This window comes from Calidris pugnax, unplaced genomic scaffold (genome assembly GCF_001431845.1).
Source record: "Calidris pugnax isolate Ruff unplaced genomic scaffold, ASM143184v1 scaffold44, whole genome shotgun sequence".
In the NCBI taxonomy this organism is placed as follows: domain Eukaryota; kingdom Metazoa; phylum Chordata; class Aves; order Charadriiformes; family Scolopacidae; genus Calidris; species Calidris pugnax.
This window is the reverse complement of record NW_015094506.1, coordinates 28,238,943-28,251,920: the sequence shown is the minus strand read 5'-3', so window position 1 is coordinate 28,251,920 and position 12,978 is coordinate 28,238,943. Positions and strand designations below refer to the sequence as shown.

At 40.9% G+C, this 12,978-nt stretch overlaps 1 protein-coding gene across 1 annotated transcript in view; it reads left to right on the top strand.

Annotated features, from left to right (window-relative positions):
• Positions 1 to 12,978, top strand: part of CNTN1 (contactin 1) — a 178,728-nt gene that overhangs the window by 20,523 nt on the left and 145,227 nt on the right. The window contains exon 2 of the mRNA XM_014964133.1: positions 10,508 to 10,615. The gene's annotated coding sequence lies outside the window, so the exon portion shown is untranslated. The remainder of the gene's footprint in view (positions 1 to 10,507; positions 10,616 to 12,978) is intronic.

Genomic DNA, 12,978 nt, shown 5'->3' with positions numbered 1-12,978 from the left:
CATCATATGGTTGAACTCGATCTTAAAGGTCCTTTCCAACCTAGACAATTCTATTATCATCTTCCTAAAAAAAAAAAAAAGTTTGGTCTTGGAACTATGGCAGAAAAAAAGAATTATCCTATGACTAGAAATACTTAATTACATTAAATTGCTTAGATTTTTTCTATATATATATATATCTGTGTAATAGCTTATTTTTTGTGTGTTAAAAAAGTTGTACATTGTGTGAATAAGATGTATGTATGATACTATCATCTCATTTAGATTTGTGGGGTTTTTTTGTTTTGTTTTGATTTCTACTACTAAAATCAAGTAAACTGTGCAACATTAGTCATTTGACCAAAAAGTATTTCTCTTTCAGAAATAGATAGCACCCATTCAAAGGTTTCCTTCATTTGTTATTTATATACTTAGTATTTACTCATTTCAAGACAATATTCACGCAGTATATCCCTTACATGACAATATTTCATTTTGGGACTTGAAATTGAGCTCCTACTACCTCAAAGCCAACTATGTTTTGTCCCAGTTAAGAATCTGGTTTTAGTAACATTGTTCTTGTTTCTTTTAAAACAAGCAAAACAACTTGCATACCCTGTGTAATGTTTGCAGCCCTTCATGTTTTGTAGTTCATATCATATGTTTTGTTTCTCGTGAAGTGCTGACTGCTATTCCTTTAGCTGTTCAGAGAAAGTTTTTGACATTAATCTATACATTTAAGTTCCAGCATCACTCAATGGAAATATCCTGTTCTCTACATTTTGGTGAAATCTGCCTTTTGCTGAAAAAAAAAAATATCGCATGAAGACCCCAAAAGTTTATGCTGGTTACAGTTTGGGGAGTAATCCTAAAAATCATGCACTGATTACATTGCTATAGGTTAGAAAATAAAAATTAGAGGAAAGAGAGCATCTCATTTAGAATTTTAAGGGATTGGCAATCCTGGTTTGCCTTAGTTTGGGTTTTCACCCAAAGTGGTGAAATTCACAGATTTAATTAAGTTCCCCACTAAATTCTCACTGAGTTTCGAAAACTCAGAGTTTTCTACTTCCATTAGTGGCTAGGTTCTTTCCCCTGTGATGTATGATGCATATTTAGCACTGCTCATCTTATATTGTGTATGTGTTTGCAGTTAGTGAGGAGAGAGCAGGTGACTGAAACACGATTGCTCTTGGAGCTGGGAATGGATATTACTGCAGGGGAAGGAACCTGAATGTCTGATTTGGTTTATAGTTGGAGGAACGCAGTTGTTCACAAGTTAATTTTTTTTTTTTTTTTTCCATTTGTATTTGCATGTTTATTTTCTCTCTGGTCAGATAGGACTAATGGTGTGTGTTTTGTGGTGGAGCATCTGCTGATTCAGAGAACTGTGAACAAATGGCGATGACAAAGTCAAAAGCCACGCTCTGGCAAAGAGGAGACAGGGCTGTGTGCCAGTGGTGAGTAGCAGAGGATGATTGTCACTGACAACGCAGGCTGTTGGTGGCAGGAAAGTATGAGGCTTTCTGTTTATTTTATGTCACTTTTGCTTCTTTACTGGCAAGCTACTGATCTAAGTTGACCTGCATTTCAAAACGCTGGGTGGTACTGCCTGGCAAGTATGTTTGACATGAGGATGAAAATTAAATACTGGCCTCCCACCTCAGTTTTCCTGTGATTTGCATGCAGCCAAATGCTATCCCATGCTGCTTATCAGGGAACACACTGACATTTTCTTCATTCAGAAGTGCAGTGTGACATGCAGAGCTAGCAGGCTATGAAGTAAAATCAAGCAAGCAAATAATGTATTTCTTCTAGCGTTCAGTGGGTCGATGTGGGAGAAGGCACCCTTGTTTCCTCCTGAGCAGTTTGCAGACTGAGTAGGAAACAGATAAAAATCCAAATGTGCAGATTACAAAGTGAGCAGGAGAAAAACTCTTCTGAGTGTATTGTACTTTGTTAGGAGTATTAATTTGCCACAGGAAATGTAAATTGGTATCTTTGTGGTTTGGCATCTGAAACACTTTTTCAGGGCACTAGGTTATTACCTGGGACTGTTAAGATCTTGCTGAATGGGGACCAGGCTGTTCACCAGGTTTCTGGAGTTGGCTGGGTACACTTGAGTAGAGTGGCCTGCTGCGGTGGGCAGAGGGTCCAAGAGGACACACCAGCACCGTCCATGATTTCAGTCTCTCCCTTCTGACACATGCTATGCTCTGGGAATGTCAAGAGCATTTTACAGATAGAAAAAATCACCACCACAATTGCCTGAAAACAGGAGGGAAAGGAAAATAAACTGGGTGATGGTCAGTGCTGCTGCCTCAAATCCTTCTTGCTCCTTACTGCAGCTTTGACCATCCTTTTGGCTCTCAGTCCATTGAGCCACATCCAGGCTGACATTAATTCTCTCTTTTTGTTCACCTCCACCCAGTTTTCTCACACCTGCCTACCCATGTTTGCGTTCCCCAACTTGTCCTTGCCTGCGCGGTGGCCTTCCTCTCACCGTTCTGCTGATGCTGTTGACAATACTGCTTGGCTTTTTGGTTTCACACTCTTTCCATAGCTTCTGTTACCATATTTTCCATATCCAAACCAATACCTCTTTTGCATATTTCTTTGTATTGCTTCATCACCTCACAAGTCTTTCTGGAAAATCTCATTAATTTTCATTCAAGGGGTGATGGCTTTAAAGTAAAAGAGGAGACATTTGTACTAGATATAAGGAAGAATTTTTTTATAATGAGGGTGGTGGAACACTGGCACGGGTTGCTCAGAGAAGTGGTAGATACCTCATCCCTGGAAACATTCAAGGTGAGGTTGGACAGGGCTCGGAGCAACCTGATCAAGTTGAAAATGCTCATTACAGGGGAGGTTGGAGTGAATGACCTTTAAAGGTCCCTTCCAACCCAAACTATTCTGTGGTTCTATGATTCCTGCTTGTAGCAGATGTCAGGATCCAGAGAGCACCAGCCCACTGTGCAGCTCCTTCCTGCTCTGAGGATTTATCTCCCAGTGTTCAACCCGACTCTGAAATGGTGGAGCTGTGTAGCCTGGGATCAGATTTGTAGGAAAGCTTCTCACCCTTTCCTCTCAGAGCTGCTTTTAGGGCTGGCCTTCTCTGGGTCCTTGCCTGAGATGGGTTTCAGCTGTGCTTGTTCCCGACTGGGCACCTTGCTGCCTCTGCTCCTGACCTGCCACTTTCCGTCGCAATGTCCTTGTCTGGTGATCCTGATCCACGGCTGCCCCAGTTGCAATCGGCCCAGCCCCACGCTGCTTGTTCAGAGGCCACGGGCTTCTGCCCCAGGGGTGAGGGGCTGCCTGCGGACCCCGGCTGCCTGCAGCCCTGCCCTCACCCAGGAGCCCCCTCCTGCCAAACCCTTTTCAGAGTGACCCCAGCAAGATCTTTGGATGCAGCAGTTTGTCTCCTGTCTGTATGGTGAACGGCTTGTAGTTAAAGCTTTTCAGTCAACTGGAAACATTCTTTGGCTTGAACTGCACACTTAAAGAGCTGGCAGCCCTGAACTTGTTGCTATGCTCTGCGCAGGCAGTGGCCTTGAATTTCTGCTCACGGTGATGGATATTTGGGCTTATTCCACTTTTCACCAAAATACATAATTCAGTTAATTCCTGTGGTGTTCCCTGAATTTTTCTGGGTCTTTGGATGAGGATATCGGAAGGGTCTGGCTTTAAAGTCAGGCAACCCAACAGGGAATTGCTGCTGGATCAAGTATAAGAGCTTGCTTTGTTTATCCAGTGATGCAAGTTGTTAGTGTGATGAATGAGGACCGGTAAACCGAATGAAGAGAGTTCTTAACTAATGATGGATAGAAAAATCAATCCAGAGGTCAGAAACATCATAGAGGAAGCACACGCAGTAGAGTGCAAACCAGCAGTAATGAGGATATAGGAAAAGATCGTATCAAACAGATTTTTTTGCTAAGCACAAGAGCTCAAAATGTATGTACAAGTTCAGTGCGGTCGCGGGCTTGGGCTGTTGACCTGAGGAGAGTGAGGTGACCAGAAAACCAGGTGAAGAGAAGACCTGAAGAACAGAATTTTCCCATCAGTATTACAGACAGTCTGTAGAGTGTCAGTAGATATACTACAGCAAGTCATGCTGCGCTTTGGCTAGTTTTGGAGCGGCACCGATTTGAAGTAAATCACTCTGTAAGTGTGGGAAAGTATTTGGAAGGAAGTTTTCTCCGTTATCTTGGATACAGCTTTTGTTGCTGTTTGAAACCAAAGGCATAGGAGAACATGAAAGTAGTACTTTCTCCAGCTCTGTATGTCTGGCTAGGTCTAATGACATTTTGTGTAAAAACTGCCTCATATTCAGGACCTCTACAGAAAGAGAAGAAAGGCTTAGACTTCATATAAAACGTGAACACACAGAGGGGCGTTTTTCTCAGTATATACGGAACCACTTTTACACCTAAAATATGGCAGATATAGTAGTCTGTAGTCTATTGTACTAATAACTATAGTTATTATATTATTTTATAACTACAGAATACGTAGCGTATTTTAAACCTGTGCTGTATAACAGAATACAGTATAATATATGTAGGGAAAATTATATTGGTATACAATTTATATAATTGTATTAAATATTTTGACTGTTTCAGGGCAATGATTAAAGACAGCATTTTCATATAATTAATTAGTGTCTTTGATATCTTAGAACACTGGCTTAAACAGTAAAGCACAACAAGCAGTTGTTCAGCCTTGTACAAGTCGTCTGTAGGAACTGTGAGGCAGCCCAGATTCTACTGCTGACTCCCCAGGTTCTATTAGATAACCCCTGTTAGATTCCTAGTCTCCTATGCCGTCTGGTGCTGTTGATGACTGTAATACTTAAAAGCCCCTTTGAACAAACAAAATAAAAAGTCTGTCCGTCTCACAGCGACAATTACTTATAAGCAATTAGGAGTGGAAGTATAGCATAAAAGGTGAAGACAGATGTGGAATTGCAAAGAAACAGTGAAAGAAAATCAGCCATGAGAGTAGACATGAGAATCTTTCCTGAACAGCCTACATGCTGTCAATTTATTTATAATTATCGTAGCAAACAAGATTTAAGAAAGGGTTTGAAGGAGGGCAATGCAGTGACTTTGCAGGTGTTGCAGAGAGTTCTTCCAAAGCATGAAGTGTAATGGGAGGAAGCACAGAAGTGCTTGACTGAAAGTTTAACAAGAGGCTAATGAAAAATAAGTTACAGACTAATTCTAAGTTGGCTGTTCAGTACCAAGTGAGAATAATAATGAGAGTGATCCATGGAAAGGAACATGAAGTTGCATGTATTTTAGATAACAAAGAAGGGAGTGGAGGAATGAAGGAGAGAGGTCACACAGTCAGAGTGATGCACCAGAAGAATGGCCTTTGCAAGAGCACTCTGATTAGGTGCTGTGTTTGTCACTACCAGAGAACAAAATTTTTTATTGAGATGAGGATCTGGACAAAGTTATTAATTAAGTGCATATTAAAAGATTGCATATAAGCAATATTTGAAGAAAGATTCTGCAAGGCTTGGTCTGAATTTGATGACCTAAGGATGATCTAGGTTGGAGATAACATTCAGATAGGTGTCTTAAATGGTAGGCTAGATGGTGCCACTGTACACAGTGACTCAGAAAGGATCTGGCAGGATGAGTTTGTGGGGTGAGTAATAAACCCCCTATTTGGCTGCGTTGAACTTAAGCTGATGTCTGAATTAACAGTGTCAGAAATACTGTTTTAAATGACATCCAGAGCAACAGTTTGAGAGAGCAGGATAAGACTGCGTCAAGAAAGCCAAAACTTCAAAGTAAAAACTCCCAGCCATGGAAGACTGTTGGCATGTCAGGAAGAATGAAAAATGAGCCTGGCTCCTGAGGTCTGGGTAACTCGAAATGCTAGATTTCAGGAGCTGCTATGTTTGAATGCAAAAGGTGAAAGCCAGCAGGAAAGGAGGAAAGGAACTTCATGCAGTAGTTTTAGAGCTGTATAGAGTTCAAAGGAAGCAGGAAAATGTAATGGTGGCTGCAGAAGTAAATGAGGTTAAGAGAAACACTAGGGAGTTTTTTTCTTTGTGAAAGGAAAAAATGGTGAGAATGGGAAGGTAATGAAAGCAGGCAGGGATGGGGAAATGAGAATTTCTTAAGGAAATAATGAAACTATGTCAGAGTGCTGTGACTCTGAGGAGGGTGGAATGTATAGCAGGACCGAGCACACAGGCATTTTCTATGCTTCAAGGATGAGGAAGGGCAAGGAAGGTAAAGCAAAGGAATTAAATAACAAGTTGCTCTTTTGTCAGATTTCTGTTGGAGAAATAGGCATGTGGAAAGAGAAGTAGAAACAGGAGACACAATTTGAGAATTGGAGTCGAGGAGATGACAGTCATTGTAGATGTGATAAATGATAGAGTAAGAGTTTTCTACCTAGAAAAAGTAAAGGAGAATGGAATTAATTTGTTGTGGAACGATAGTGTTTTTACTCAGTGTAGGATAGGACCAGAAGAGGAAGATGATGATGATGGCAGGTGGTGCTTAGGGTCATGGTTTAGTGGTGGACTTGATAGTGTTAGGTTAATGGTTGGACTCAAGGATCCTAGGGGTCTTTTCCAACCTAAATGATCTTATGAGTCTATGAACCAAGGCTGAGGTTAGACTACAGCAAGGGAGAATAACAAAAGAAAGAATAATAGAAAGAGGAACATGAAACAGTCAGATTATAACAACTAGTTACTGAATTAAAATGAAGGTTTGTAAGACATCTACAAGAACTGTCTGCATTAAATAGCTTTGTGCACTCCGAATATACTCTGCTAGAAGTGGGATCCTGTGATTGAGAGTACCTGTCAGTCTACTGTGTAGCATATCTTAAAACCTTGCAGACCCATGAGCACTTTCCCATTTTAGATGAGGTAGAAGGTTCCCAAGTCTGAAGTTTCTGCTTTGAAAGGGTAATATGCCAGGAGGGCTGGTAGGCTATGTGTATTGTACTCAAACTCCTATTTATGATGATGGATAAATCTTTGTGTTTATGCCTGTGAGCTTCTGATTTCTACCTAGACATGGTAAGAATGTCAGTGCCTGATATGGTGTGGAACCGGAGTAATAAAACAAGGAGAGCGGAGCATTTTCATTACATGTTTTTCATCACTGGCAAATCAGGGAATGCTAAAAAATACAAATATGCAGAGAAGGCTAATGTTCTATCAGCACAGATTGTCCTATTTCTTTGGGATACATATCTAACGCAGTGAAATACATAGGCAGTACTTCAATGTAATGAAATGCGCCTATAACAAACACTCATTTGTGTTTGCTGACACCAGTAACTTCAACAAAATACTCACTGGGCCATTTTCTAGACTTTACCCTTCTGAATATTGAACTTTTCTTATCTTTCTGATCTTCCAAGAAAGTGGCACCATTTTCTCTCTTTATTGTTTGTGCTTCTTATGAAGTTCTTTGATAGAGGTAAGACTTACTTTCTTCCCCAGACCTTCTAGCCTTCCTTTGAGGAACCCATCAGATTACATACAAATTCCAAAATACCTGGCAAATATTGCAGAAATTCTAAGAATGCTTTTTTTCTACATAAAATGTTTATTTAACTGATTCATTACAATACCAATCACATCCACATGGAGATGTTTTCCATTTCAAATTTCAAGTAGGAATATCAACTCCAAATTCAATGTGTAATTCACCTTTAGCTCCTTACAATATGTAGAAAGTTGGTTTCTTTCTGAGTTATCAAAATTCATTTTCTGAGTAATCATAAATCAAATTTTCTGGACAGAACTGTCCAAAATGGCACTTGTGTCATGGCATTTATATATGACAACAGTTTTAAGCAATTGCTCAAAGGCTTTATGGAATCCCAAACACAGCTTGAATAGGGAGAGTAGGAGATGTCAAAGTATACCTCTGCCCAAAATTACCATGTCTCCTACACTGTGCTGGGGAAATACTCCGTTAAACCACATGGATACAGTGACAGACTGCAATATCTAGATTGGGTGTTCTATGTGGTGGTATCTACATGTGATTCACATGTCTGCAGTCTGATCGTAACTGGCAGAAGCCTAGTCAATACAGTCAATGGAAATGGGAATGATTGAACTCACTCTTAAGCAGACTGCAAGAGCTGGAGAGCCAAACAGCTTCTAACAGTCTTCTGACAGGGGATGGGCATCTTCCTCATGCGTAGGCATGCACTGCTAGCTATCCAAATTTAGACATCTTTATCTGGAGCATAATCCCAACATAGTAAGATGTGGCAGATGTCCACTGTAATGGTAAGCGTAGGATGAGCTAGTCTGCAGTGCCTACATGAGCATTTTTTCCCCAGTAAACTTCCCATTTGTAACTGATTGGAGTAAGAGCAGATTGAGCGTGTGGGGATTGCGTGACCTGGGGCATGAATCTTGTCTCTGTGAGGTTTCTTCCCATTCTAATCTGATTAACTAGGCAGTCAGGTTCACAAAACCATGTTTTCTGATATGGCTTGTAAGTTATAGATCAATGCTTTTCAGAGGTGATTGTGGCCCAGCACTCAGGCTGTAGTAATGGATAAAGAATGTGACAACCTAAACTGTTGTTTTTTATCTATCACAAAGTAGATATTAACTGCTGTTACATTAGAGCCCTGGCAGCTGTTGAGAAAGGACATACCAGAATGGCACATGGTAATTTCGTGGTGACACCTTTTCCAGCTCACTGAAATGTATGGGCGTGCTTTAGCATAAGAGAAAACAGTAGGTACTGGAGAGTTGCTTTAGGTAGATAGCAACTGGTGATTGCTTTTGCGAGAGACAAACCAAGAAAAACTTCTCAGTTTTCCTCTGAAAAAGCCTCTATTCATTCTAGTTTCCAGACCGTATGCCAAATCCTGCTTGCTCCAGACAGTTTTCCATTAACTTACTTGGGAAGACTCTGAATGCGTACAGTTGCAGGAGAGTTGATAATTTAGCCCAGATTCAGGTTTTTGTCAGTATTAGGAGTGTCTCCGTTCATGCTGCAGTCCAATTAAGATTTTTGTTTTAGCCAATTTTACCTTCTTCGATCTCAGGAAGAAATACTAGCCTCTTGGATTTCTTTTCAAAGAAACTTCAATAACAGTTCTTCATTTTAGTAATGACAACGTGTTCTCGTGGTAAAAGATCAGACCCAAGCTCCATCAAGATTAAGGAATAATTCTGTGGATTCCAGGAAGCTACAGGTCTGTGTGGTTCACGCCCCAGTGACTATGATGTTTGGCAACACGAGGGTAAACAGAGATGCTGTTCCTTTGTTTTCAAGTACTGCTTTGGAGTTTGGCCTCAGTCATGGCGCTAGTGTTTTCCTCGTCTGTCTTCCTTCTCTCATCTTTTTCTTCTGAAATGGTGGCAGTGGTGTTTTTCCTGTGTATGGAGGGACAAGCAGGTGGCAGCCAAAGGGTGGGGTTGCCAAGATGCTGCTAGAGACAGGGGCTGAACTCAGGGCTGGAAAACTGTTGATGAGGCTTGTTTAAACGAGGGGGGGTGTAAGAAGTGGGAATGTGTTGAAAAGGCTGGAAGATGTTCAGATCTGTGGGAAGAAGTAGAAACTTTGGGACTGGTTTTAATTGATCTGGCAGATACAAATTATGGGAGTTGTGCTAGACAAAAATGATGCATCTGTGCATCTCTATTCAGATAGAATGTAATATATGCATTGTAATGAAAGGATTCAAGTGAGACTGATTTAGTCACCGGGTACAAAGAAGGTGCAGGTGTATATGGGGCAAAGAATGTGTCATGGGGTAGAAAGCTCTTCTATCTCTCTTTCCTTTTGGAGGTTCGCTGTGCTGTGAACGTGGGGTTAGAAAACCGTACTTGCTTCTCATGCTGTGTGGAGTTAAGAGGAGAAACAGGCTGCAGGGAATACAAACTTCAAATAAAAGGCTGAGATAATGCAGCATTTTTCGAAGGTCAAAGAAATGCAGAGTCCAGATTAGACACTCTGCAATATGTAAATGCCACGCCATGTATGTTGGAGTTAGGCTTGAGTGCTGCAGGGGGGAGCCCGTGTCTGCATCCTATTTTGGATAGAATATTGTTTGTTGCAGCAAAGCAATTGCCCAGCCCCGATTGTTTTAGCGATGAGCTGATCAATATCCCATTACTGGCTGTAACAGTTGCTGTGGGAAGTGCACAGAAGATTTTAATGCATGAATTATGCATGCTGTGCTCATTCTTTAGTCTCAGAGCAGAGTGACAGAGATTGTAAAGATGACTGGGGTAGTTTCTTGCATAAAGTGACTGCAGTGAAATGGTTCATATTTTCATGCACACAAGCAGCATTGAGTGGGACGGCCTATTTAAGAAGATATAAATCCCCGAGCTTACAGCACAGAATGCTTGATTTGAAAGCATTGCAGCCATGTACAGAGCCAGTTTTCCTGCTGTCTAACCTGCTTTCTGCTGAAGGTTGGCTGAGGGATGCTAACGGCTGTGCTTTGCTCTGAGGTCACAGTTTGAAGTCTTTTTTTTTTTTTTTTTTTAATTTGCTTTCTGCCGCAGGAGAGGATCTGTGAAGTTTATTGGTGCAACCCTCCTTGTATTTTTCAAAGATACAAACTTGGAATAGTTATTATGAACAAAAGGACGAGCAGGAATTCGCCATCGAAGGTAAAAAAGGAGTATTTTTTTATTTGTGGATTTGAGTGCAGAAGAGGGAATATGCTGAGGCAGGATTATGATGATGCAGTGTGGTTACATTGACTCAGATATCTGCGCTGGAATGCAGAGTCAGGATTCTCGGGTGGATATGGCTGCACGGATCCTACTAGTCTTGATTGTTTTTAAATGGTTGTTTAAATATTGCTGAGAGTAAATACTCTTACACTTTTTGAATCCTGCAGTTTGTTCAAGAGTGTGCATTTCTGATCAAATTTTATCTGCTATAGATGACTGCATTGTGGGGAGGGGCAGGACAGTCTCGGAGGTGATCAATATAATACCATGATCTATTTCGTTAGGGGTCCTAACTCAATAATGACAATGAATTTTCATTGACTTTTTTTTTTTTTTCCCTCTATCTGTACATTTTCTGTAACCTTTGCAAGCTAGAGTAAAATATGTGTCAGGAAGACGAGTCCCAGAATCTATTGCTTGGCTGTCCTGTAAATAACTAGGGTGATCAAACTGTTACATTTTGGATAAAACTCTGGGCTGTAATTCAGTGAATAGACAAGCCTGTCCTTATTGTCCTTCAGAAAACTATATACTGTTGGAGGTTTTACGCACAAAGACAGCTATTTCTAATTATGTAATTTTCTGGAAATAATAATAAAAAATTTTTAAAGCAATCTACATTATTTTTATTTGCGCATTTGACAATTTAGGATATATTCAAGAAAACTGTCTAACCAATCTAGATGTACAGTACAGGTACCACCTTTAAAAAGAAGATAAGTTAAATTACATTATTCTTGCCCATTAAGTGTTTTACCATAACAAATGCTTACAAATTTCTGTCATTAATAGTTTGTGCATTTGAAGATTTTCATATTTTGGAAAACGGAGTACAAATGCTTTAGTTTCCGCTTTCAGTAACTTGAAGATGTACCTATACTTTCAAAGAGACAGAGTATTGAGAAATAGCTAGTTTAATAAACCTGAAAGCTGTTTGCTGTGTGAGCCGAAGGGGCAAGATAGTGCCAGTAAAGCATTACAGGCAGTCACAGCAGAATGCTACCATTCCTGGGGTAAATGCCTTTTTATAGTGAGTTTATATTGTTATTTTTCATTTACATTTAATAACACCTGATGGGCCAGTTTTGCATCCCCGAGTCCTTATGCCACACTGCACACGTGGACCCCTCCCTCTGTGAACAGTATGTGTTTGGTTGTTAATTACCTAATAGTCAGCTGGAAAAAAATGTTGTATCAGGCATTGTTAATATTGCCTCGGCTGAAAAACGTGTGAAGCAGCCATGGGGCTGAAGTGGCATTTTTGAACCCACCGTTCTGTGTGGGAGTGGGTGCCTTGCACAGCCCCACAGGTTAGCGGGTGCCCCGCCACCTCGACAAGCTGCATCCCACCTGCACTTGCCGGGGGGTATGTCCTTTCATCACCCTCCCTTCCTGCACTGGGGGAAGCTGGCTGTGTCTGCAGGATAAGGAATATATTCCGCCAGTGGGGAGAGGTAGTGCTAGTTTCTGGAATGCTGAAGGCTTGTTGGATGCTGAGTCACAGAGCAGGTCCGGGAGGTGCTTGCTGGCCCCCTGGCTGTAGCCACATCAGCTCCTGCAGCGAGATGAGACCTGGGGAAGAAAAACATAGGGGATAGGAGCGTCTAGAGGGAAAAGACAGAGAGAGAGCACGCCGTTAAAAATCCTGCCTGGCAAACGCTGCATCTCGCGTGTGGTGAGTGCAAACACACTCCTGGGCGTGTGAAATCCAGGCAGGGAACCTGGTGGGGGGATGGCAGTGACATCAGGGAAGAGCTCACACAGTAGTAACAGCAAAGATGTGTACAGTGGCTGGCCGCTTGCAAATGTGCTACTTATTCCTCATTCGCTGCAGGGAATTGATTGTATCATCTCTGCTTCTGCCATTAAATATCACCTGAAATGCATCATTTTTAGATTGAGCAGGCTTTCAACCATGAAAATAGATATAAAAAAGAGAATAACTAACAGCAGAAAAAAAACCTTCCTAAACTCTTCTCATTTGGTTAATTAGAAAATACCTAACTTTGCGTATCACAGGAACTAAGTAAAATAATGGAAACCTATTTCTGTGAGAGAGAATGACACATGTATTGAATTAAGGGTTGCACATTCAAATGCTGAATTCAGAGCATATGTGGTTTACTGAAATGTGGCTCAGCTGTTTCAGTGCTTTGCTACTGTTTCCAGGTGTATTACTGAATAAACATTCTTTGACTATCATAAATAAAAAGCATCACAATTGCAGTCACTTTGATGCCAATGGATGTTAATCTTATAACTACATCCTCATTTTTTTCCCTATTGAAACTGAGGTA